The sequence below is a fragment of the Parus major genome, chromosome 1 (genome assembly GCF_001522545.3).
Source record: "Parus major isolate Abel chromosome 1, Parus_major1.1, whole genome shotgun sequence".
Classification (NCBI taxonomy): domain Eukaryota; kingdom Metazoa; phylum Chordata; class Aves; order Passeriformes; family Paridae; genus Parus; species Parus major.
Window position 1 is genome coordinate 102,885,024 of NC_031768.1, and position 24,811 is coordinate 102,909,834.

Genomic DNA, 24,811 nt, shown 5'->3' on the forward strand with positions numbered 1-24,811 from the left:
TTTAAACAAGTGGACATTTATTAAAGTTTACTCAAGGGTGATTTGGACTGAACCATCACTAGGATCCAGTGGTACTTCTTGGTGTAAGCAGCCATCATCTTTCTGGCATAGTCCACTGAAACCTCAGCCACAAAAAATATGAACAAAAATCCTGGGGCCATCAGCTGTGTAAATCAAACTGAAGTGAGGTTTTTGAAATTAATATTCAGTGGTTTTCTAGCTTTTTACAAACACATTTTTGAAAGTGTTTCTTTTCTGATGGCCAGTATTGCAGCTTTTACTATACATAAGACATTAGTAAAGATATCTGTATGCCAAACATCTGGAACAAACAGGATTTCAGCCAGGAAGGAACAACTCACTGCATGAAGGTGCTCTGGACTCCCCACAGGGCAGCTGGTCCACACAGAGCTCTGGCTGCCAAACTGTGTCCTTTAAAAAAGTTACACAGCAAAGGAGTCTTATTTGACTCCTGCACTCCCCAAATATTTATCCATTCTTCTTAATCCTCATCCTGCAGTCAACATCTCTTTGGCAAGATGCAAGGCCAAAGATGTCAGCCCTCAGCTGTCTCTGGGAGGCCCACACGAGGTGCAGCCACTTTATCTTTTTGTGTCCTCATAAAATCCCCTCTGACTTTTGGGTTGGCAACCAACCCATACCCTTTGTAAGCATTTCCACACATTGGAAGCAACAATCTGCACAAATTCCCTCCACTGTGGTCTTTCTCTTCTGAAAAGACATTGGTGATTCAGGGATCAGCAGGTGTTGCTCTGGAGAAGAGCCACCAATGACCAAAGGCAGTTCTGAAGAAATGTACCTGTGAGGCCTACAAAAAAAGGATGTTCAGGAACAAGAGAGAGACCTGTTGGGAGATCAGGGAAGTTACACTAGGATTGATTTAGAAGAAAAGAAATCCATATCAAAGGAACAAAGTTTCTGATTCTACGGTGAGGTTAGTCAACTGCGCTGATTTTATCTGTATTTCAGATTTAGCTCCCCTCACATTTCTGATTATTGGCAGTTTGTGTATATTTTCTATTACAATAGACTTTTCATGCAGTTCTCCAAAGCTATCAAACTTTTATGGTACACCAGCAAAGTAAAATTTGCTTTTATAACATGTGTATGGGTGTGCCTATCTCCTCTACTGTGTTGGTGTTATGACAAATCAAACACACATAGGCTCAGAAAAGAGACCTGTTCTATGAAGTACATTTCCTTAGTTTTAAAACAGTAACTTTGTGTTATCCTTAGATGTGAGGACAGATTACTACACAAGTTACTTCAAGTGTTGTCAATTATTCCATGGCAGCACAGCCCAGCTACAAATGTGAACAGCACGTAGTCAAATGACGCAGAAACTTTAGATTGTAAGAATAGATATGCTCGACTCTTCTATTAAATGTTGCTGTCATAAATGAAGTCACTAGTCAGGATGTTCTGCAGAGTTAGGACCATGTAACCAGACTACTTATTATTTTATGATCAACTGTAAGGAGAAGCAATGATGAGTTTTAACAAGCAAAACCTTTATCTGTGCCCTTGGTATGCTTTTAAATTTTCTCCTGATGCCTCCTTCCAGTTACCTTTCAAATTTCTAGAGTTATATCAAAGTCTGCCTTTCCAACATACAGCTAACTCAGCCTATGAGCATTCTTAGGAGACATTTTAGCTGAGCAGCTTGAATATTTATCATTGAGCTGTACTGTCCATGCTTAGTAGTCTACAATACACTAAAACAAAAGTCAGTCTCATCATGAACTGTTGCAGAATTCCCTGTCAAAATTGTTTCATCTCTTCCCTGTTTTAACTGCTGAAATTTTCAAAAAGCATGTTAAAAAAAACCCCCACAAAGTATTTGTTAAAATATTGTCTTTTTCTCCCTTGTCTCCGAATCAGAGATGATATAATTATCATCCAATTTCTTCCTTAAAGCCAAACCAAAACAATCAAAAACATCTAAATCAAATAACCCAATAAAGCTACAAAACGTCACTTTCTAAAGCAGAAAACACTTCTGTTTCTGAGCTTCACAAAAGTTACAACCTCTCAAATACTGTATTTCAAGGAAAAACTGGAAAATTCATCAAATTTCACTACATGTATTTACCTCTATTGCATTCACAACTACAGTGTGTCATTTAGGAAGTGTGTTAGAGGCGCGTTATCTTAAGTTCCACAGCATGATTTTATTTTGAAAATTTTAAAGATACCTCTAACAAAGAGGGGAAAAGGAGTAGCTTTGCTTACTTTGTCACTTACACTGACCTATTTAAAAAGAGCTTTCACAGTAATTTAAAAGTAATCAATCATTTACAGACAAGCCAACCTTTCTATTTACCAATGCCAGACAAGGATTGCTTTTTTAATTTCATAAGGATTCGTTACCTGGTAGATGAAAAACAAAACATAAAGCTAAAGTGTATGGAAAAAAAAATTAAAACTGAGGGTTTATTTTATTGAATTTAACATGTTAAATTTGTTTATTAATATATATTTAATATATATATATTATATATTTTAATATATAATTATATTTATTTTATATATTATATAAAATATGTATATATAGATATATTACATATACATATATGTATATATGCACACATATATATTACATATACACATATATAGCATATACATATATATACATATATACTATGTATATATATACACTTATATACACGCATTATATATATATACACACATAGAGAGCAGATTTGCAACCTTGAAAACTTACTGGTCCTCAGCAGTGAAAAATACATTTGTGCATGCCTCAAAAAGACAACTTTGTATTAACTAATGCCATCTCTTTCAATTGTTCATCTCTCTGACCTGCTTTGCTCCAATGAGTCATCATTTTAATCCTTCAAGTGTTTCTGATGCACTTACACCATTGCACATTGATACCATCTGCTTTTCAGCTCAAGAACTGCTACAAGAAATCACACCCACCGGCCCAGTAACTGAGATATTTTACAAGAGGCTGCTGGTCATGCTCTTTCTAAAATACCTTGTGCTGATCATTGTGTTCCTCCCCTTGAGAATGGTCCAGGTCAGAGCAGGGGGTCTGAAGGTTTGGCCCCTGCACTGCAGGGACAAGAGGGAGACTGTCCCATTCGTGCTCCCTGCATTGTGGCCAAGCAGAGCCAGCACATGCTGGGGCCACCTTTGGCTACCACTGAGGCTGCTGAAGGCATTTTTGGGCCACCTTTGGCTACCACTGAGGCTGCTGAAGGCATTTTTGGGCTGTTCCACAGCACCGCAGGCCTGATGCCCGTCCCAGGGCCGAGGATGCCTCACCATGCCTGGAACCCCCTGAGGGAGCACAGCTCAGGGCTATGGAGGCCCGTGCTGGGCCTGGCCCCAGGGAGCTCCTCCAGACCAGCAGGAACCAGCCTGAGCTCCAAGACACCTCTCGCTGTCCCCAGGACCCAGAGGGAACTATCCAAGCTCCGGGTGATGAGCACCCATGTCACACTGCTCCAGGGCAGGGCATGGCAGTCTTCATCACCCTTGTGAGAAGCAGAGGAGCGGACACTGATCTCTTCACTCTCATGATCTGTGATGGGACTCAAGGAAATGGCAGGAAATCATGTCAGTAGAGTTTTAGGTTGGGTATCAGGGAAATGTTCTTGCTCCAGAGGGTGTCTGGGCACTGGAACAGGCTCCCCAGGGCAGTGGTCACTGCACCAAACCTGACTGAGTTCAAGAAGCATTTAGACAGCTTTAGACTCTCAGGCAAATGATGGGATTCTTGGGGTGTCCTGTACAGGGCCAGGAGCTGGACTCAGTGGTCCTGATGGATCCCTTTCAACTCTATTTTATTATTCTGAGGCCCATTAGCCTCACATACCTGGAGACTTTCCTGCTGCCCCTCAACAGAGCAGCCTCCTCATCCTCCATACCCACAACTCCCTCATGGCACAAACCAGTAGCCCTGGTGAAGTTACAGCCCTGCTGCTGCTGGAAACTGCACAACCACATGCAACAATTCTGCCCCTCCAGCAGCCAGAGACCTAGAGCCCATCATGGATGCCAGGTAGCCAGGACCAGGGAGTCATTGCCAACAGCAGGTGCCACACGGCTTCCTGTCACTGTGCTGGCACAACCCTCAGCTGGCCACACTCACTGCTTGGCCATTTGGTAGTACCCAGCACAACTGCAACCCCTATAACTCACACCAGACAACTGCTTTAGTGAAGAACTTCAAGAGAAAATTATAACTAAAAATAAGAGGCCACCTTCATTTCAAGAAAGGTGAACGACAGTTCAAAAAGTTCCCAAGAATACCTACTTACATCAAGTTACCTCAGCTCTTCTTCAGATCTGTTTCTACTTTAAGATACAATTTAACATCTTGAGAAATTAGGTTATTTTGGGGTGGGGTTTTTTATTATTTGTTGTTGTTGTTGTTGTGGGTTTTTTTGGTGTTTTTTTGGTTTGGTTTCTTTTCTTTTTTTCCCAATAAAAAAGTTACTCCTTTCAAATAGAAGCTTTTAAACACAGAGTAATCCGAAAAATATGAAAGTCTTTCTCTTTGACTTAGCACCAGGGAATAGTTTTCTTACATCTGGAAAGGGAAACAATCACTTCTGCCCCCAGTACAAGAGTGTCATGCTGGTAACATTGATCCATTTCAAGAAGATAGGGGATCTCTCTTCCTCCTCTGTAGCCAGCCCAGGAAGTAGATTCAGGTTCAAGCCCTTTTTTCTTGAAATAAGTAATTTCTTGATGCACTCTTTAAAAGCAGCAACATTTGAAATGGGCATAATCAAGGTTATCCCTGGAAAAAGGGTTGGGCTGCTAATGAATATTCCAAACCAGCATGATATCAGCTCTCCAGAGATAGCAGAGAAGGAGTACCACCCTGAACAGGGCTCGGCAGCTGTGAGGGAAATTTAATCTGAAGTTAAACAAGATGGAAGGCATTTCATAATGTACTTGAGATGAATATTTTATTAATCACACAACTACAGGAAATAATTAACCCCATAGATAACATTTTATAGTAATAATAATAAACATCATTAGAGAAAGAGCATTATCACAATGCAATCCCTCAAGTATACTCTGTTCACCCTATGAAACTAGATAAAATCTAAAAGAAAGAGCATGTACAGCCTTGGCACATGAAGCAGAAAAATGCAAATGTTCAATCACAAAAGTAGAGGGAAGAAACAAGTAAATTACCATTGGCAAGGACACAATATGATATTTAGGAGTCTGATTTCTCCTCCCAGACTCTGTGAGCCTCTGGGTATGTCTCTTCTCTCTGATAACCAATTTATATATATACAAATTAAACAAGAGAGTAGGGTTCTCTTGGCAGAGTAAGAGAGTTTATGCTGCAGGCAACATTTTTTAAAAAGGCTTGGCACTAAGAGTGGACATGACTCTGCCAAACATGAGCTCCCAATGCACTGTCAGAGCTGAGGGGAAAAATCCATTCCCAGAGGCCTCTTTGGAAGAAGCCTGAAAAGGACTGAAGAACTTGGATTACCTCTATACTTGGCTCTCAAGTGTCTGGTGTTGGAAGGCTGCATAAGTGTCTGATGTGCACAATTCAAGGAACTCACTAAAGAGCCTCATAAGTAAAGGATCAGAAGAAACACTTTAACACAGTTCCATTTGTCCTCAAAAACTATGTCTGAATGGATCACTGTCTACATCAATTTTGACAGGAGGTTTTTATAGGTAAAAGACAAGATGACAAAAAAGTCCCAGAAGTCAAGCTCAGATTATATAGATATATGATTTTATATATATATATATGTATGATTATATGATCCAGGTACACAGGGTACCTGTTGAACCACAGCAGTACTTCACCACTGGAGCACCTTCCCAAGGATGATGACTTGTTCTCTGTCCTTTACCCTTTTAAATCAAGATTGGATTTTGCATTCTGAAAATCGTACTTCAAATAGGAATGCATTTAGATTACATACACACTGTTAACCTGAATGATGTTAACCTTACTTTTCTGGTTCTGCTTTTTCTTTTTAATCTACAAGCATCCACTACACATAATGATATTTATGTATGATATCACATTCTTAGGCTTATGCAATTCAATAGGCTTTGTAAAACAGTCTTAAAACCTTAATGAGAAGTCACAGTTGAAAAGCACTGCTCATGGGAATACTGGCTCCTTAATATGATGTGTTTTTCATATTGGTGAGTTGAATATTAAAGATAATTTTTCCTTCTTATGTTTTAAATTAATGGAATGGTAAAGAATAGCATACATTACAGCATACCAAACATGGGAAACACTGCACAGTTGAGACTCAAATATAAAGATGTGGAAAAGGGGTGAATGAGAAGATTTAAGGGTGACCAAATAAAAGAGGAAAAACTCTGTGTAAGAGCAGCTACCACCAAGGTAAAGCTTCACAAACCCAGCTGCAGATTTTCTCCTCATCTAAAACTTCCCTGTCAGGTCACTGTTTATACTCTGCAGCTGCTGCCTCCTTGCCACCCAAGGCCTTTCCCAGCTGTTCCCCACTTCTCATCCCAACTCTCCAGCATCTACATGCTCCAGCTGCTAGATTATTCAAATGGATGCTATGGGCCAAACAGTCTATAATCAATTAGTTAACTCAAATAACTTCTTAATTTACAGGGAGAGAGAGGATCATCCAACATGTTGCTTTTAGACACAGCACTCAGATTACTTTACGCTATTCAGGTTTGTTATTTCAAAAATGGCAAAACAACAGGCTGCTTTCATTGACATATGTTGATCTGTTGCATCACTCTTGTAACACAAAGCACTCATAAACCCCCTTTAATTGGTGTTTTAGGGCAGGTTTATGGCTACAAGCATTGCTAAAATATTGCAAAGCAGAAGCAGAACTAAACTTTTCCCCATTATCCCAGACACTACAAACATCAACAGATATTTACACTGTGGTCTAGGTATTGATTAAATTGACAATTGCTATTTTCTTCTCTCTCATTTCTGCTTCATTTAGTGTGTGTTCAGCTACCTTCATCTAGCAAGGACCAAAGAAATCAGATGGAATTTTGAGAGGATCTTTTTGAAATCATAGCTTGCTTTTATTTATATCGATCTACATATATATATAGTCTATGTATTTCTATCAAAGACATCTACACTGGGCTAAAATTCATGCTCTGTATGGATACACAACAAGATACGGTTGTAGGTACAACATAAAAAAAGAATAAGAATGAAAAAAATCCAAAAGCACCATCTTTTCTAGATCATACAACTGAATGAAAGTACATACAGTGGGACTTCATAGGTTTCTCTAAATACACAGTATGTTGTGTAGACAAGCAGACAACATCAGGGATGGATTCAGACTTCCAGTTTATGTTTGTCTTTGTTATATTACCACGATTCACCTTTAAAAAGGATGAAGTTTCAAACAAGCAATTGTTCCTTCCTTATTACAAGACCAGGTTTGGGGGAGAGGGATCCTAATATTCCGTCTGCATTTAAATTAAATATGTCACGTTTCCCAAATGCTTCAGTTACGTATATAAATATATAACTGGAAGCACACATTTGCACATACTCTCTGTACTTATATTTAGCTTTATTGTCATCAACAGTATGACAGCAGGATACTGTTCAAAGGAGTTGCTTTATAGATGCAATCAGGGATTTCAAATGGAGGCTGTTTTAATCACAAATTCTGCCTTCATCAAAACCAACTTTTCTATTTAGGGAAACGCACTGGTTTTAATTTAAATGCCGCTGGTGCACAAAGGCTAATGCGAGACTCAAGCTGAAAAGATTTTAAGTGTTTCAATCTTATTGCAATAAATATTTTCGTTCCAATTTTTTTAAATTCAGCATGATTAATTACCAGGCTTCTGTTATTTCTGCTCTTTATAGAGAAATTCTAGCAACACACTTCTAAGAGGGCTAAAATTACTCTCTATATAATCCACCCACAGGGCTGTGATCTGAATAGAAACTGTGTTACTCGATTCATTGCACAGTATGTTTCTGTTGTGCACATTTTTCTCTGTCACCATATGACAGAAGTACTGGCACAGCTCTTTCCAGTTTATCAACATTTGAGATGTCCCAAGTGAACCAAGTAAATTCTTCTTTTTTAAAAAATCAAGCAGCATGAAGCCAAGACTGAGTTCACCTATCACATTTAAGTTATTCATATAAATTATGGGCATTTCTGTGCATCTCTCACACAAACCTTGGGGATTTTTTTAAGATTTCCCTCATGCTACCAACAAATGCGCCTGTATGGCATGATCTGAGCAGAGTTCAGCATCAATCTGTTTCTGATTATCCCAATTTATTGTTGACTGTGAATATATATATAAAGTTAAGATTCTTTTTCTCATCCTTCACTCACTGAGTCTTTATAAAATATTCCAATTTTATCTTTGTGAAAAGCTTCTAAGTCCTTGAATTTTTCATCATATGAGGTTCTGAGAACTTTTATCTGTCTCAAAGCCCTCACTTCTTCCAGAAAACCTATTAGGAACCTATCTCATGGTTTTCTTCCTTTTCAGGACACTCAAAGGCCTCTTCTCCCAGACCCCAAGAGATTTTCAAGAGAGGTTCTACACGATAAAATAAGCAGTTTCATCTCTCTCTCACCACCCACACTCAAGGGGTGTTACATTGAGCTGCTTCATGTTTTTCACCTTTCTGTACAGATCTTCTTGAGCGACAACAAAACTGGAATTAGCAAAAAGGGAACTGACGGTGTTTTATTGTGCTAATGATTCCTGCTTGGAAAGGAAAAATGTGTGAAGCACAAATAGGACTGAGCCTTCTACAATGCCCACACGTGCTTCACTTACCCCACATGCACATTCTGTCATTGCATTATGAGGGAAGGTCACCTCCATCCTTTTCCTGTGGCCTGTTTCCCTTAGGGAGATTCCTTGTGCCCAGCGGAACTGCCTGGTGGGAAAACAGCAAGGGCCTCTGGATAAGGGATGCCATGAACAGAGATGAAGAGGGAAAAAGGAAATTTAATAAAGTCATTTTACCTGGTGTGGTACACACAGTGCACTTGCATGAGGATTTCCTAAGCCCAGAGCACATTAGTCTCACTCTGTGTGTATCAGCATACTTGCACAGGTATATGGGAATCCTGAGCACATAACCAGCCCCTCTGGTTGACTGTGTGCTTCATCTGTTTTTGGCAAGAGCATGACTGGATGTCTGAGTCATGGAGGAGGGAGCAGAAGGAGAAAGAAAAGCATTTTCTCTTGCAATGGGACTTTTCACATTACTAAGCTTCTTGTAAGTATTGCACTAACTGTGGCTGAACAACTCTGAGAAAACCTGCAGCCTGAACACCCTACCTTCCAACATCCAGAACCAGAGCTTTGGAAGTCACACACAAAGTCACACGTGGATTTCAAGGCTGTTGGATGCAGGCCTTTCCAGTTTATTGGTGCAGAAGCACGTGCAGTAAGCTGTAACCAAATATGTGCTTACATCTGGAAGCACTTTAAAAAAAGTGATTTAAATATAAAAAACATATGAAACACATGATTTTGCAGGAAGTTCTAACATCACAACATGCTGCTAAAAGGAAAAGCACACTACTGGTCTGGCCCCTGATTACTGAGAGGACATGGAATCGGAGAGCCCTGAAAGGGAAAAGCCTTCCTTGCTTGAAGGCAATAATTGGCTATTGCATGTACACAGAATCTTGTCCTTCAGAGGATTGCCAGGGTTTATCCACCATAAAGGATGCTCAGAAATACCCAAAAAAAAGAGCAGCAGAAAGATCTTCAAGTTCCAAAGAAGGCTTTATGCTCTGCTTTGCCAGGTGCAAGAATGGAAGATGCTCCAAGGAAGTCCCTCAAAATCTAAAAGCTCTGAAGATGGGAAAAGACTGCTGTGCCAAGCACTGAACTTGTACACATGGTAGATTTTGGAGAATGGTCACTGTGGCTCAATCCATTATCCAGCATTTCAAAGTACATCCTGATTGCTGGCAACCTTTTAAATTCAGCTACAAATTCCATCCAAAAGCTGATGCTGAATAGACTTCTGCTTGCAGCGACCTGAATCATTAAGATTTCCTGTTTCTACTGGTAACATCTCCATTTCCTGAAAAATTAATATTTAGAAGTAGTACCTTTCCAAAACAGCCCACAAAAGACAACTGTTCCTAAAATGTGAAATGTTTGTATTTTTCTCTAATAAATAAACTAGCAATTTCTGATGATCATCATCTGGCATTGATGCTCATTCAGCTTGTAAAACAAGAGGCATAGTAATGAAAATGAGTTGGTGTTTTTCCTTGTCTTGAATGACATTAGGAGAAGGAAAATTATCTTACACAAGCTACAGCATTATAGAAAACCAAATCTATGTAATCAATAGCATTACAAAAGGCAGTAGAGATTAGTTTCCATTGATGAACCTTGTTTGGCTGAGAAATAAAATGCTCTTTAAAAATATTATTTAAGTAACAATAATAAGCGAGCATTAATATTTTCAGTATTAATATCCTCATATTTAGGAAAGACTAATCCCAAGTTTACAAAAGCCATTTGCAATTTGCCTAAGGTAAGATGGAATATGTAAGCATTTTAAATGCAAACAAACAGAAAATACTGAACTCCTTTAAAATCAAGTTTTTATTCTTGTCTAAACACATCTATGCTAACTTCAACAGAGCCAAGTGAAGAACCAAGTTCTGGCTAAATTCACACTTGGAAAAAGTAGGTTTCCTCCAATTTAAGATTTATTACCATATTTCATGCCTCAGCATCCCTATTTTACTGTTTATACAAAATTTAACTGCAGTTGGCCATCTCATATGAAAGTTTAGTAGGAATCTCATGTGTTCAGTGCAGTTTGTGAAGACTGAAATAGTATATGATTTTTCCTTGCACTGTAAAATGCTCAGTAAATAGAAAAAAAAGAAAAGCAAACAAGATGTTCTTGTTTGCCTATAGTAAGCAATTTGCATCCTTTTAAAATCTTCTGGCATTTGGTCCTTCATTCTTCTGCAATATCAAACCCAAGGTGTCCTGTAAGCACCAGATTGGATGAAACCTGTTTTTCTACAGATTTCTGCTCTTTGCTCTGCAACTCCACATTCTTTCTTCTCACTGCAAATGGCCATATCTCTCCACATTGCTTATTACACTATCACCTGGCAGGAGAAACTGTACTGTGATGAGTCTGGGACTGCACACATTGTGTTTGGCCACTGAGCCACTGCCAAACAGAATGTATAACAGCTATGTTCTGCCTGCCTCTTCCTCTAAATTGGCACCAATTGTGGGTTTTTTCCTCCATACACTCACAGATTTTCATAAAACATTATATTCATTGAGAATTTCGCCTTTCAGATTTAACTGAGAGACACAAAAGGGTTCAAAACACATGAAGGAGGGAAAGAACAAAGGAGAACATACAAACCTTTGTAGATCTCTCACTTAGAAAATGAGAGTAACAACAAATATTTAAGAATAATACTGTTGATAATATGACAGCTCTGTGAAATCCAATTTGGTTTTTTGTTGTTTTTTTTTTTAAATATTCTAAGATTAGGCTCTTAAATCTGTTTTGAGAACTGAGATGAGGGACCCTGCTTCCAATACAGCAGGAATACAGCATTTTACTTTTAAGTGGGATGTGCACCTTAGTTATCACTTTAAATTACCAGACTCTCAGTTCCTAACTTTAGAGATGCCAATGATCACCTACAAATGCACCCAAACAGATGTAAAAAACTCACGGTGCACAGGTAACTAGACCTGCAAAGTTAAAAAAACAAGAAATCCTTTTAGATGGATACTGTCAAATTAATGTACTTGGAACACATTCATTTATAAAATAAATAGAAATGCTACAAATATTTTAGCAGTAAGAAATTGCATGTTTTAAGTGGTTACCTTTAGTGGTTACCTTTTCAAATATTTAAACTGAAATTAAGGTGTTCAGCCATGCCAATGTCTGAAGTTGGAAGTTATTTCCATCAGTTCATAACTGGACTGTCATAACAACAAATTTCTCCACCTGAAAATCAGTTGGATGTGCAACTGTACATATGTAGCACAATGTAGATAAAAGAGTCAAATTTTCATCCAAAGTTTCTGATGTTTCAGTTTGGCCAGATCAAAAAAAACTGCTGTGAAGTTTTCATTTTCAGAGTCCATCCCCAAAGACTGAATACTGCCATGCCTTGCTTTTGCTCATCATTTTTTTGAGGGTTTTTTTCTAACATGCACACTTGGGAAAGGAGCAGTTTTGGCCAAATTTTACACAAAAGAGAGTTGGATTTGATACAGGAAATAAAGCATGCCACCTATAAAAATCTGACCAGACTGAATTCACAATGATATAAAATAAAAGATAGAATAGATGGAATGAAGTCAAGATTTTGTGTGTCACAAACATGCCATTCCCTAATACTTAAACATTAATCATAAATAAGTATTGCTGCAGACATTTTCTATAGATTTTTCTATGTTTCTATTCAAAAGGCAATCCAAGAGATGCATTTTCTATGACCTGCCTGTATGCAAAAATAAAATGTGTATATACTCCATAATGTAGCAGTATATGGTTTGAAAAACCAAACGAAACCAAACCAAACCAATAAGTTTTTGAATATAAGTGGATGAAAAAAATAAGGAAATTTAAGACAGCTCTAGCTTTGAGTTAAGAGTTGGGAGATGGTCACTGCCTGTCCTGCCAGAGAGTAGACAGGGGCAATTAGCTGAGCTATGTCTATGAGGGAATCACAGAGTCATGGAACCATGAAGAAACCTGAAAGATCCTCTAGTCCCAACCCCTGCCATGGGCAGGGTCACCTCCCACCAGACCAGGTTGCTCAAGGCCTTAATCAATCTGGCCTTGAACCCTTCCAGGGTTGGGGAATTCACCAGGGCTGGCAACATCCTGAGGCAACCTGTTGCTATCTCACCACCCTCAAAGCAAAGAATTTATGTTTTTTAATCTAACCTAAATTTCACCTCTTTCAAACCGTACCCATCAGTTCACAGCACTGTTGTGAATCACCTGGTGGTAATGTCAGCAGAGTTGCTGCTGTTGAGTTGCAGAAGTTGTTGAGTTATTATGATTACATATACAGTGCAGAAGAAAAAGAGGGGAAGAAAATCCCCAACACATCAGTACATTTTTATTTAACAACACCTGGTGCTGCTGAAACTACAGTCTAGGAAGGCTTCATGAAAAAGAAGACGGAGAAAGCGTTTGTTTCTTGCCCACGTAAGATGTTCCAAAATGACAATCTTGCTTCCTGTGTTTTTACTTCCCAGCATCCAGCTAAGTCAGCTTTGGATACATGCTCATGCCAAGTTCCTGCAGCACTGTGGTCTCAAAGGACAGGAGACTTGGTGTTATCCATATGCAATGCCCAGTTTGTCTTAAGATCCTCATAGCAAATTAAAAAATCCAGTACCTACCTTGACATCTGTTGCCAAAACACATGGAATAAGTAGCTATAATTTACCACCTCCAATATATAACAATTTAGATCTCTTTTTATGTCAGGCCCTTTAAAAATAGTCCACAAACCACCTGTTGATCACATTGCTCCAAAGGCTGTTTTTCAAAGACTTTTGTTGAGTTGGTTTTGTTTACTTCATTTTTAGAATGAAAAATATAATGCATTCCTACTTCTGCTGCTTAAAATGATTTCAACATCCTTCCTTTAACAAGAAGAAAAAATAAAAAACAACAAACAAACAAAAGAATCACCTGTGGTTTGGGACTACATAATGGAAAAAATTAGGCCAAAAAATACAGTTAAAAGAAGAGCAAAATGATAGAAAGCAAATGGCTTGATATATCTTAAAACATAATTAAGTTACCAGATCCTGCCAAATTTCTTGGTTTTCTTCCAAACACTGGCAGTAGATTATAAGTGAAGAGGAAAAACAAACCACAGAGGAAAGGATTTGAGGAACACTACTTTCTCTATCGCATGAACTATCAATTTTTACAGTTTTTGCCTTGCACTGATGTAATTATTTTTGATGTCAGTGGAAGGATAGTTGGACCCACACTGGGTACCTCTGGAAAAAACCTTCCTTGTGAATTTTCAGCCGGAGTTTGAAAGAAGCTTTATGGAGCTCATAGAAAGTGCATTCTGGTTTCCACACAATTCAAAGTTATTTCCAACACAGGCTGATTCTATCATGCTGCTGTGTCACATTTTGTGTGTTTTTTGAATAAAGTTCTGTGCCAATCACTTTCTCCTCTATTTTCATTGTTTATGTGTTAGAACTTACTCTCCTCTACTAAAGGCACAGATTTTTATTTCGGGAATTCATTATACACAGACAGAAGTAACAGATGCTCAGTGACAACCAGGCCACAGTCATGAACAACTTATAAAATCCAGACCAAAACCACAGGCAGTATTTTCACAGGACACTGATCCTCGATACAGAGGGACTGCAAAGTCATGTCACCTTGGGAAAGGCACTTTGAAGCTATTTCCAACAGCCTGGCTATAACAACATACACAGTTTTGGTTAGCAGAGAAGTGGAAGATGAAGCAAGGAGAGAGCACTGGGATCCAACCAGCTCCACCACAAAGGACTGTTCTTAGGAGGGTGTCTTCAGCTGCTGCTGCTTTTTGGAAATAATAAAAATTCCCAACAATAATGGGACATGTACTTCAGGGTAGGGCCTTCTCTTAAATTTATCTTTTCCTTTATCATTTAACACCATTAAATGTGCACTGTTCAAAACTGGACCAATTGCAGGTCTTTCACTGGGAATTTATGGTCCATGGAACATCTTTTGGGTTAAGAGGAGATATGGTTGATGATACAAATGGAATACTGTCACTCAAAATGGCCTAAAAGAGGGAGAAGAGGGTGCATTTTGCAGTACTTGAAGCTGTATTTGTTACCTACCTCTACTATGTTGCTGAATAAATTAAGGTTACATAATTAATACTACCACAGTCTTGGGGTTTTAAAGGCAATATCAGAATTGGAAAGTTCATCCAGTTATTACCTGAATCACCAAACATTTCTGTAACAGAGAGGCAGGTATTTCAGGAACTGGAGATAGCACTCTATGTACTTCCATGGTTGTAGAGTTTGGCATTGTTTCCTGTAGAATACTGAGGAATCTTAAACCAATTATGGTGCCAAGTCCATCATTAAAATCATCATGAACACAGTTTTGAACTCCCCTGCTGGCCTCACCCAATCCCTACCAAAATCAGTAGGATCTTTGACAGAGTTCTGAATGAAGCCATGGGTGATAAAAAGAATTTAGAGAGGAGAGGCAAAGTCCATTGATATGTCTCACCCATCTCCCCCAGACCCAAGAATCAGAATTGCCAAAAGTCCTTCAAGAGGACAAGAATTTTTAAAAAGTTACAGGGATCTTGTAGGAGTCGAAAAAACCACTTGTGCTCAAAAAGCAGTCACAACAGATGTAACCATCCATCCTCACCTCTACCTTCACTTCTAGACAGAGAGAAGTATATAAGAGGATAAAGAAATATAAGAGGACATTAGGTGGAAAAGAGAGGTTCCACCTCACATCCCCCTCTCAGAAATGCTGTGTTCATAATTTTGGAAGGAACAGCCGGCTTTCTTGGGTGAACCTATAACTTCAGGTATAAAACTGGCTGTCAGCAGTGGAAATGCTTCTGAACAAACCCAGAGAAAGACAGCAAAATTCCCAAGGCTCATCTCAGTGACTGACAAATAATTTTAGACAGGGTAGGTTTCCTCTCTCATGCCATGTTCCTTCTACTTTTAGGTCTCCTCTGGCTTGCTTTTTAAGTTCTGCCTCTCTTATTACTGCTCCTATCCTCACTTCTGCTTCTTCTCTCTGATCATTTGCTTTTACTCACATTTTACAATTACTTAAATCACTTCATAGGCTAAATGTTTCTCCTTTTCTTCTTTCACCTTAATCATCACCTTCTGGGACAGCCTTCTGCTGATGGTTTAAATAAGTTGTTGGAAAGTAAAAGTTAATTGAAAGTTAATTTGGGTATTCCAAAGATCACATTCCAATGTGACCACGAGTTGCAGCTGAGAAGATGAAAGAAATTTTTGCCTAAAAAAAAATCTTTCAAAATTACTAGGAATTAGAGTTGTTTGGGGTTTTTTTTAATTCATCTTAACGACACTGTGTTTCACCAATTCCATGAATACTGCAATTCTCTTATACCTGCCAATTTTTCTTCATCTATTCTTGTAGACATCACCTTGTCATGACAGCACAAACTAGTTCCTCTCCTTGAAAGAAAAATCAACTACTAGTCTTGAATTTCCATGATTTCTATTGTAACTCTGAAGATACTGATAGGTGTCATGTACACGTGTTTCTGTTAATATACTGATGCCAATAAAAAGGAATAGATCTAGTAAATAATTTCCTTTTTCCATACAGAACAGAGTGAACCTAAAAGTGAACCTCCAAAATCACTTTCTGTGTAATTCGCTAAACAAATCTATTTAATCCTTGAAAAACATTCATAATGTAAAATACAAACCTTCCAAAAATTTTGACTTCTTCAAAACTACTTTTTTTTTTTTTCACTAACTGGTGTCAAAGAGAACTAAAAAGGATTGTACGATCATTTTAGACTGAGCTCATAGTTCTTTGACTTTCTCTAAGAGAGAATAATAGTATTTGGATAAATACTATTGATGTTTAAGCTTCCTGCCAGTCACGTTAGGTTGTGCCAGTCCTCAGACAGTCAGTGACAGAATCACATTTAATCATCATTATTGCCAGCTTTCCTGGAGTCACAGAACACAACTACTGTGAGCAGATATTCTACTTTTAATAATAGATATAGGCATAAAATCCTCAGTAAATTCTTCTTTTCCTCATTAAACCTTTTCCCCTTCATCAGGCTGATCATCAGAGCATGAAGAAATGTTTCATAATCCTCCAGTCTGGTGTCACAACACCACTGGTGCATTATTTTGCCAGTGGACACCCCAGGGCACAGAAAGGATGGATCCTCTGCTCGTGTGCCGATGGAGGAGGTGGCCCCGTGTGAGCGCCCACCTTTCCCTGCTCACCCAATTGTGACCACTGGGAGGTGGGGGAGACCCCAGCTACCCTCCAAAGCTGGGAGGAGACCACCTCCTCAAAGTTTCTTTTACCTTCAGTTTTTAAAGCTGCAAAGAGCACATCAGCAGATATTCCTCCCTCACAGCATAGCCAAGAAGGAAGTTGTACCTATATGTTACTGAAGAGAACATATTCCTTTCCCTCAGAGCAAGCCTGAAACTCCTAAAAGAACACCCTTAATTGAACTAAGAACAGTTAGAGATTTTCTTGTGGAAAGTAATGTTTAGCCCAAGTCAAAACATACAGAAATTAAATTCAAAAAAAGAAAACACAAAGTTTGAGGTCCACTTAAATCACCTTATGTTGCAGCATTGCATTTAAATCTGTATTTCTTAGCATTTCTCTGGCACATCCCTCCCTTTCTATTAAAACCATTTTCAAAATTCATGGGTGAACTCAAGATCTCAAACTGGCAAATAAGAAAGGGCACAATAGGTGAACAACATGAGCTTCTGCACCTGAAAGAGAGACTGTAATGTTAGATTAACTCAGGTCTGAAACACCTTATTTTTTTGAGCAAGCATTCTGCTAATTGTTAAGCGAGCAAAAAACCAGAAAGATCAAGAAATAAGTAGTAACATACCCTCTGTGCAGAGTACATCCGACCAGCTTCTTACATTTCATATTAAGATTATTAGAAAATAAGATTTTTTTGTGCACCTGAATTATATGATGAAAATAATTTTATACAGAATCACACTTCTCCTGAAGGAAAACCTGACTCCCCTCTAAATTACAGATACCTTAAAACCTCACATAGACAGCAACTTTGACATGCCTTGATGATTTATTACTCTAAATTTCATCTACTCAGCAGTTTTCATAAACATATTTCTAACATTACTGTCAACATGCAATGTTTAATTCTGTTGCTGTGCTAATGAAGCAACTTTTTCAAACTCATAACTAAAATAACATTATAGCTCAGATCATATTTGTTACCATTACACTAGATGACTAGTGTATCTAACACAATCTGTTCAAGAACTTATCTATAAGTATTTTGTTTCCCTCCTTAAGCAAGTAAAATGTTATAAAAGCTTTATCTTCTGCATAATTGTGCAACTTACTTAAAATTTAGACAGCTCCCTGGTAATTTTGGAAATATGTATCAGAGTATAATTCCTTTTTCTCTCAGCAGAAATCAGAACCTCAGAATATTTTTTTAAAGGAAAAATTACGTGCATCACAACAAAGGAATTCAGAAAAGCTGCAGGAAAGCTTGAATAAATAAAATAAATATGGATAGAATAAAACTGGCCTTCTCCCAAACCCCGAGTTTGTCAAAAGAAAAAAGCACACATAAACACCATGTAAAACCTGAATTCAAAATACATTTATAAAAAAGGGATGAGGACACATGTTTTCTCTATTTCAGCTTGAAAAATAAAGGGGCACGGCAATGAGTCTTGCTGGCAGGCAGATAACTCATAGGCCCTGACCCTTCGACTCACCAGGAATTCAAACACAAAGCTCTTTTCATAGTGACCGTGCCATACATTCTCAAGATAAGGCAGCGAAATAAGGAGCAATGGAAAGGTGCCACAAAGCTCAAACTGCAGAAAACTGCACAGAAATTACGTTCACTTATTCACCTCCATGCAGCTGCACACCAAGGGCTGGCTGCAAAACTATTTCTTTCCAAATCAGAAGCCATGCAGTGTGCTTTTAGAAACAGGAGCTGTCTCCTGAAGCAAGAAAAGCACGAGAGAAAGAGCAAGCAGTGAGGAAAGGGCTATCCCTGTATCGTTCAGAACTGAAGTGCACATCCGGACAAATAATCTGGAACACAATGAGCTCTGCAGAAGGATCGCTGTGGTAAAACGGAAGGGTTTTTAGAGACAACAAAAAAAGCTACATTTCAAACAACATTTCAAATCTGGACTCACCATGAATAAGCAACAGTTGTCTGAAGTTAGTGTGCTATTTTCTGCCCTGTTCCACTGCACTTTTTGCCTAGTTGTCCAACACTTGGTAGCTCAGAGCTGCCACACAGAGGCCCCTTCCGTGATCTGGCTTATTTGCCTGTCAGTTTGAGTCTCAGCTTCTGTATGATGCAGCTGTGCACTTTGCTGAAGGTCTAATATCATTTCCATAAGCTTTCTCCCTGCCTGGAGCAAGCAGTTTGTTCTTCCTGCTCAATAAATACTCAGATCACTTTTCTGGTACTCACAGGCATAAAGCTTTAAGTTGTTAAGGAGTTCTTACTAAGTAGTGGGTGGAGAACATAAGCTCAGTACAAGGAAACTCTGCGCATAATCAGAAACTGAGAAACTTCCTCCCTTTCCCCCAACCCCTCCTCTCACCAGGCAAAGCTGCCAGTGCCTCCTTTACAGAAATTTAGGAATGTAAAGGGAGGACTCAAAGGGGCCCAGTCAGACAAGCCTTTCTCAATCAATTAGCTTGCAGCCATTACTTGTGACCCTAGGTCACACAACATAAGTGTGTGGGGTGTGCCTTTAGGGGTACACCAAAGCTACTTATTAAAACTTACATAACCAAAAGTGTTCAAAATCAAATAAACTCTGAAAGCTGGAAAATACTTTCCATGTGCCACAGTTCTGAAGGAAGAAGACTTTTGCATAAAGAAATGTTGCTTTGCTTTTCCAATAACAAATCATTTGGTGCTGGAAACTAATTATTTTTTATACACACAAAAAATAAAAGAAGAATGAATGTGAGATGCATAAGCAGACTTTAGAATGGTATTTGTTTTATGATAATGCAAAAGCTAAATACTGGGCTGAGTGATATTTGACAAAGCACATGATCATGTTTCTTAAAATAAGACTATTGTGTGTAGCTGCAAAGAAATAGATATTTATAGGACTATTTAATTAATTAATGAAGTTCATCCCCTGTATTTCAGTCCTTTGCAAGAAACTAGTTCTCAGCATTCAGATTCCATTCTTCGTGTTAATACTCCAACATAACAAATTGAGCAATTTACTTTTAGAAAAGGTCCAGAATATTGAACACTGCATTAAGTTATCCTGTCCTGAACACACAGGGAAGAGAGGGTGTAACTTGCCAGAATTCCCACACAACAAGTATACAGCCCTTGGTGTGAAGGAAAACTTAAAAAAGACCTTCAGCTTCGTATCCTACCAACCCAATGACGTGGAGACGATGCCTTAGAAAAACCAGGGAGTCCTGATTTGAAGAACAGATCTATGACAATCCCTTTCTGGGCCAGGAGAATTTGACACACTGCAGGGGCGATGCATTTTAATCTCAAGGTGCAAAGCATCTTTAGGTAGTGCCACAGATCAAGGCTTGTACACAGAAGAAAAAACATTTCAGCGCAAACTTCACCATCTACTGAAGGTAACTGAGCAACAGCTACACAAAAGCTGATAGAGAAACACATAACCATGTAGGAAAGTAGTGGTCATGTAGTGAAGTGTTGTAGACAACCTGAAATCTTCATGTCCCTTCCCTGTTAAAAATCCCAGTCAAACTCTCAGAACAGGCAGCAGGGCTCCTGTTAGTTCAGACATTCATTCAAGAGATCAGATTGCAGGATCAGGGCCACTAAGTGCCCTGGGGTAAGGATTTTGCTTCTGTCTTGCATGTAAGGCAGCATTTAATAAATTAGGTCACATTTATATCCTTGGAAAGCCCTGGCAGTAGAAATAATAATCATGGAAACTTTAATTTTGAAAGAAAAAAATGGGTTCAGGATTAAGATGCTGGACTGGAATTTAGGATATTTGGGTTCTCTTCCCATTTGTGTTTCAAATGGGCCAAATGATTTGGAAGACATTGCTTCAATTTCTGCATTTATGTCATATTGCCCTTGTCTTGTAGTTGTAAAGCCTTCACCTCCTCAAGGTCTACCAATAAGAAAATGGATCATGGTAATAATCTTCAGTATGCAAATCCCTTCAATACTGGTTCTCAACACATGCTCTGCATAGTGGAATTACATCAGGATTGAATATAAAATATTTATTGACACCAGACTTCTCAGTAACTGAAAACAAGAAAACTATCTACATGAAATCTGAAATCTGTGCAACCTCCAGCAGATAAAAACAAGTCCATACACATGAATAACCATTTAGGCTTCGTTCTTTCCCCTTTAACTCTCTAAGTGTAAGGTTTCTGGAAAGCTTACAGGGTCAGGTGCTTAGAACTCAAAAGGTTGGACTCTCTAATGGTAGGAAAAAATGGGCGGACAGTGCCTGTGAAGAGACGGGCTATCTAGAGTGCTGCTCTCAGCAAGTGTAAAGAAAAGCACAACTCATTCCATCTTTGGCTAATCTCAGTGAACTTCCAGGTTGAAGCAGAGGAATTACCATTGATTCCAGGTTTCCCTTTAAGCCACAATTTCCGAAGCAAGATGCATCCCAAACAGCCCACTTTGATATACGTTCACACCTTTCCTTTGGAAAAGTCAATATGGAAAACTTGCAACACAAATAACAAAGAAATGTAAAGGATGTTTTTGATGTAACTTAAAACAATGCTTCCACACTAGAAATAGTAATAGAATAATGGCTCCTCCTGGCACTGTTGAGTCCCCTGGCTAAGGACTCTTCCTTTTCCTGATTGCTGGCTGCAAAATCACCCCTCCATTGGCTCCACTCCATTGCTGCCACATTTCAGCCACACAAAGGCAATGTGAGCCATTTCAGAACTATCTCTAACAAAGAAAGACATGAAGTTTGAAGTGAAATGAGATGCTCATACCAAAGATGGCAACCAGGAATATACAAAATGTCTTTAGCGTTCTCAGGGTGCTGTGCTATGAGCAAGATTCCTTTTTAATTAATGGAAGTAACCACCACCTTTAGTGCTTCCACATTCACATTTACATTACAATAAGGATCATCCCAGAACAGATTATTTTTGAAAAGGATAATATAAGTTTTCATGTATTTTTCCATGTTCTGCTCTTTTTCCTCAAAAGTAATTGAATTTGGAGTGATCCTACATTAACTAGCCACCTTTTTTTCCCCTTATTTATCTCATGTTCTTTTAGACTAAGTAAATGCTCAGCTCCTTGCATCAAGGTATTTTCACACTTACTAACTCAGAGCTAGCAAGGAGATTTAATGTGCAATAATTTTACAAGTTTTACTTTGCATGTGCAGATCTTCAGACCTGGATTACACCCAAGTTCAATGTGATCATGCTATGTTAAGGGATCTTTTGAGAAGAAAAGGGATTTCTTGTTATTTGGAAGTTGTTTTTCTGCACTGGTCAACTGGAAAAGCAACATTAATTCACAGAACTAGCTGTCCTCCTCTGTTATGCTCTTAATTGAGATGAAATTAATTTTAGTTAGAAAGATAAACAAGCTATGTGCAAAACACTTTTGGCAGTATCACGTGTAAAGTTTATAGAATTGATAGTGGTACTCAGCAGACATTCATATCTTAAGTCATGTTATAAACACTCTACATTAAAAGCAACTGTTTCTTTAAGAAATAAAACTCATTCCATTTAAAAAAGAAAAAAAAAAAGCTCACAAATACACTACAGTACTTTGAAACAGATCCTTTACTCTTTAAGCCTTCTTCCCCTGCGTTCCCCCACCCCCTTTTCCTTTCAGGAAACAAAACTCAAGAAGAGAAAGAGAGAGAGAGTCAAAAGGTTACAGCCTGCTTGTAAGTGCAAAGAACGTGAGAGGCCCATTCTTCCCTTTAACACCTGACATCCCAGGGTACATTTTCCCCAGTGCTGGATTAGCCATGCAGCTCCTGGTGATAATGGAAGTTGTGCATCTCATTCGCCATGCACTGCTGCTTAAAGGTCTTCTCCTACCCTCGCTCCTGTAAATTGTTCTCATTCCTGCTACACAATTACAAACTTAATTAATGAATATTTGCATTTTGCCATGAATAAACTCAGTAAAATACCTTTTCTGAGTCCCAGATAACAATTCACTCCTGTAATTTGGATGTTTGGAAAAGTTGCAGTAAAATCAGTAAAATTATGCATTTATTGTTAATTACAAATAAAACCCAAGAGAGAACCTGACACAAAGCTAATAAATGTTAAAGCTTTGATTAAAAAAAAGAATCTTGATCAACAACCTTTGTGACAGCATTATAACATTCATGCTGCCATCCCTTGGCTCAGAATACCCAGTTTTCTGTGATTTCTCACAGCTTTTTGTAGCAGGTGAAACCCATCTAAGGCATGTCTGCTACAGGTACAGAACAATGAACATGCCAAAGAGAAATATCAAATTACCAAAGTCTTTGCTGCATTTTTTTCTAGGATGAGGTTCCTTGTAACCCTTAGAGGTAGCTGAGATCTACTTGCTTGGCTGATGCTGTAGAACAAGGAAACAATTACCTCTCATTAGGTGCACAATCATGCACAAAATGGAAAAAGACTGAGAACAAAGTTAATTCTAAACACCAAAAGTCTTCAGGCTAAAGGACAAAAGAGAAACAAGATTGATTGGGGTAGAAAAGGTACAGTTCAAAAAAATCAACATCTAGCTCCAATAAGAAATAGGAGGAGAAAGAAGGACAAAATAATTACTTGGAATTTCCTGCTATTAATAAATGCTATGTACTAATTTAAAGATAACTTAATTTTAAAAAGGATCCAAATTCCAAGGTGAATCAGAGCAAAAACTTTAGCAGTTAACCAATAAAATGCTAGAAGTGAGAACATGGCAGAAAATGTGAGCTCCTTGCTGTAGGGGGATAGCTCTGGGATGTTGCTCACCATTTGCAACCAAAAACATCAGTTCCTCTGCTTCCTCTCACCCCTCACCTATCCTATCCTAAACACCATCCAAGCATTTGCTTTCTGCTGTGTATTCAAGGCACTTGTACAAGTTTGAAGGTACAGGCTTTCAGTTTTCCTTTATAGTGCAAAGAATATTGTAAGTTTTGTTTCTTGAATTTTGCAAAATGTCTTAGTCCGGTCACAACTAGGAGTGAATGTCACAAATATTGCAGGAGGAATCTTAGAAGGGGAAAAAAAAATCAAAGGCAAATAAAAATTCTGGTAATTGATAGCCAGGTTTTCAAAAACCTACTGAGACAACTCAAACATTTAGGACTCAAATCTGTGAAAAATTAAGTGAGAACATCCCAAAGAACGTTTAAAGGAATACTAAACAGGTGTGCAGCTTTTTTAAGAAGATTTTTTAACCAGCAGAATAAAAGTTGCCTGAAGAAATTGGTTTTTACAACTTGTTTAGATGCACTGTGATAAAAAAAACTTCCTTCAGCTGATTTGATTTCCTAGGAATGAAAACAAGTGGGTGTGAATTTGTCATTTGGTACATTATTGAAGGACTAAGATTATTTATTTATTTTTAAAGTCACTTGGGTCTTAGAAGTATGAGTGAATACAAAGACAGAGATTAAAGAGAGTGCAGTCATTCCAGAGACAAGCATTAAATGAAATTTTAATGGGGTCTGTCCATCACCTTACCACTAACCTGCCAGGTAGCACCACAAAAGCCCTCAAGAGACCTGCCTGCCAGCCAGGATGGTTTGATTCAGCTTAGTTGTTCAGGTGAGAGGTGCTATTTATTTGGACTACAGAACCAGACCAGATATATACACAGGCACTACTTATTTTATCTGTATTTATATTTGTAAAAAATTAGACCTATAAAACAAATCTAGTGCCAAAAAAGACCTTGAAGGGAAAGATACATAAATGAATTCCAAGCATCCCTGTCAATATATCAACAACATAATGTTTGTGTACAATAACTGTGCCCAGGTGACTGGGGATGGGTGAATATAGGGTGTAAGTCTA

At 38.3% G+C, this 24,811-nt stretch overlaps 1 long non-coding RNA gene across 2 annotated transcripts in view; it reads right to left on the reverse strand.

Moving 5' to 3' along the window:
- LOC109022696 overlaps window positions 1-19,322 on the reverse strand; it is a 225,364-nt gene extending 206,042 nt beyond the window's left edge. For both annotated transcript variants that reach the window (XR_004499659.1, XR_004499660.1), the window contains exon 1: window positions 18,961-19,322. This is a non-coding gene — a long non-coding RNA (uncharacterized LOC109022696). The remainder of the gene's footprint in view (window positions 1-18,960) is intronic.
- Window positions 19,323-24,811: the final 5,489 nt, after the last annotated feature.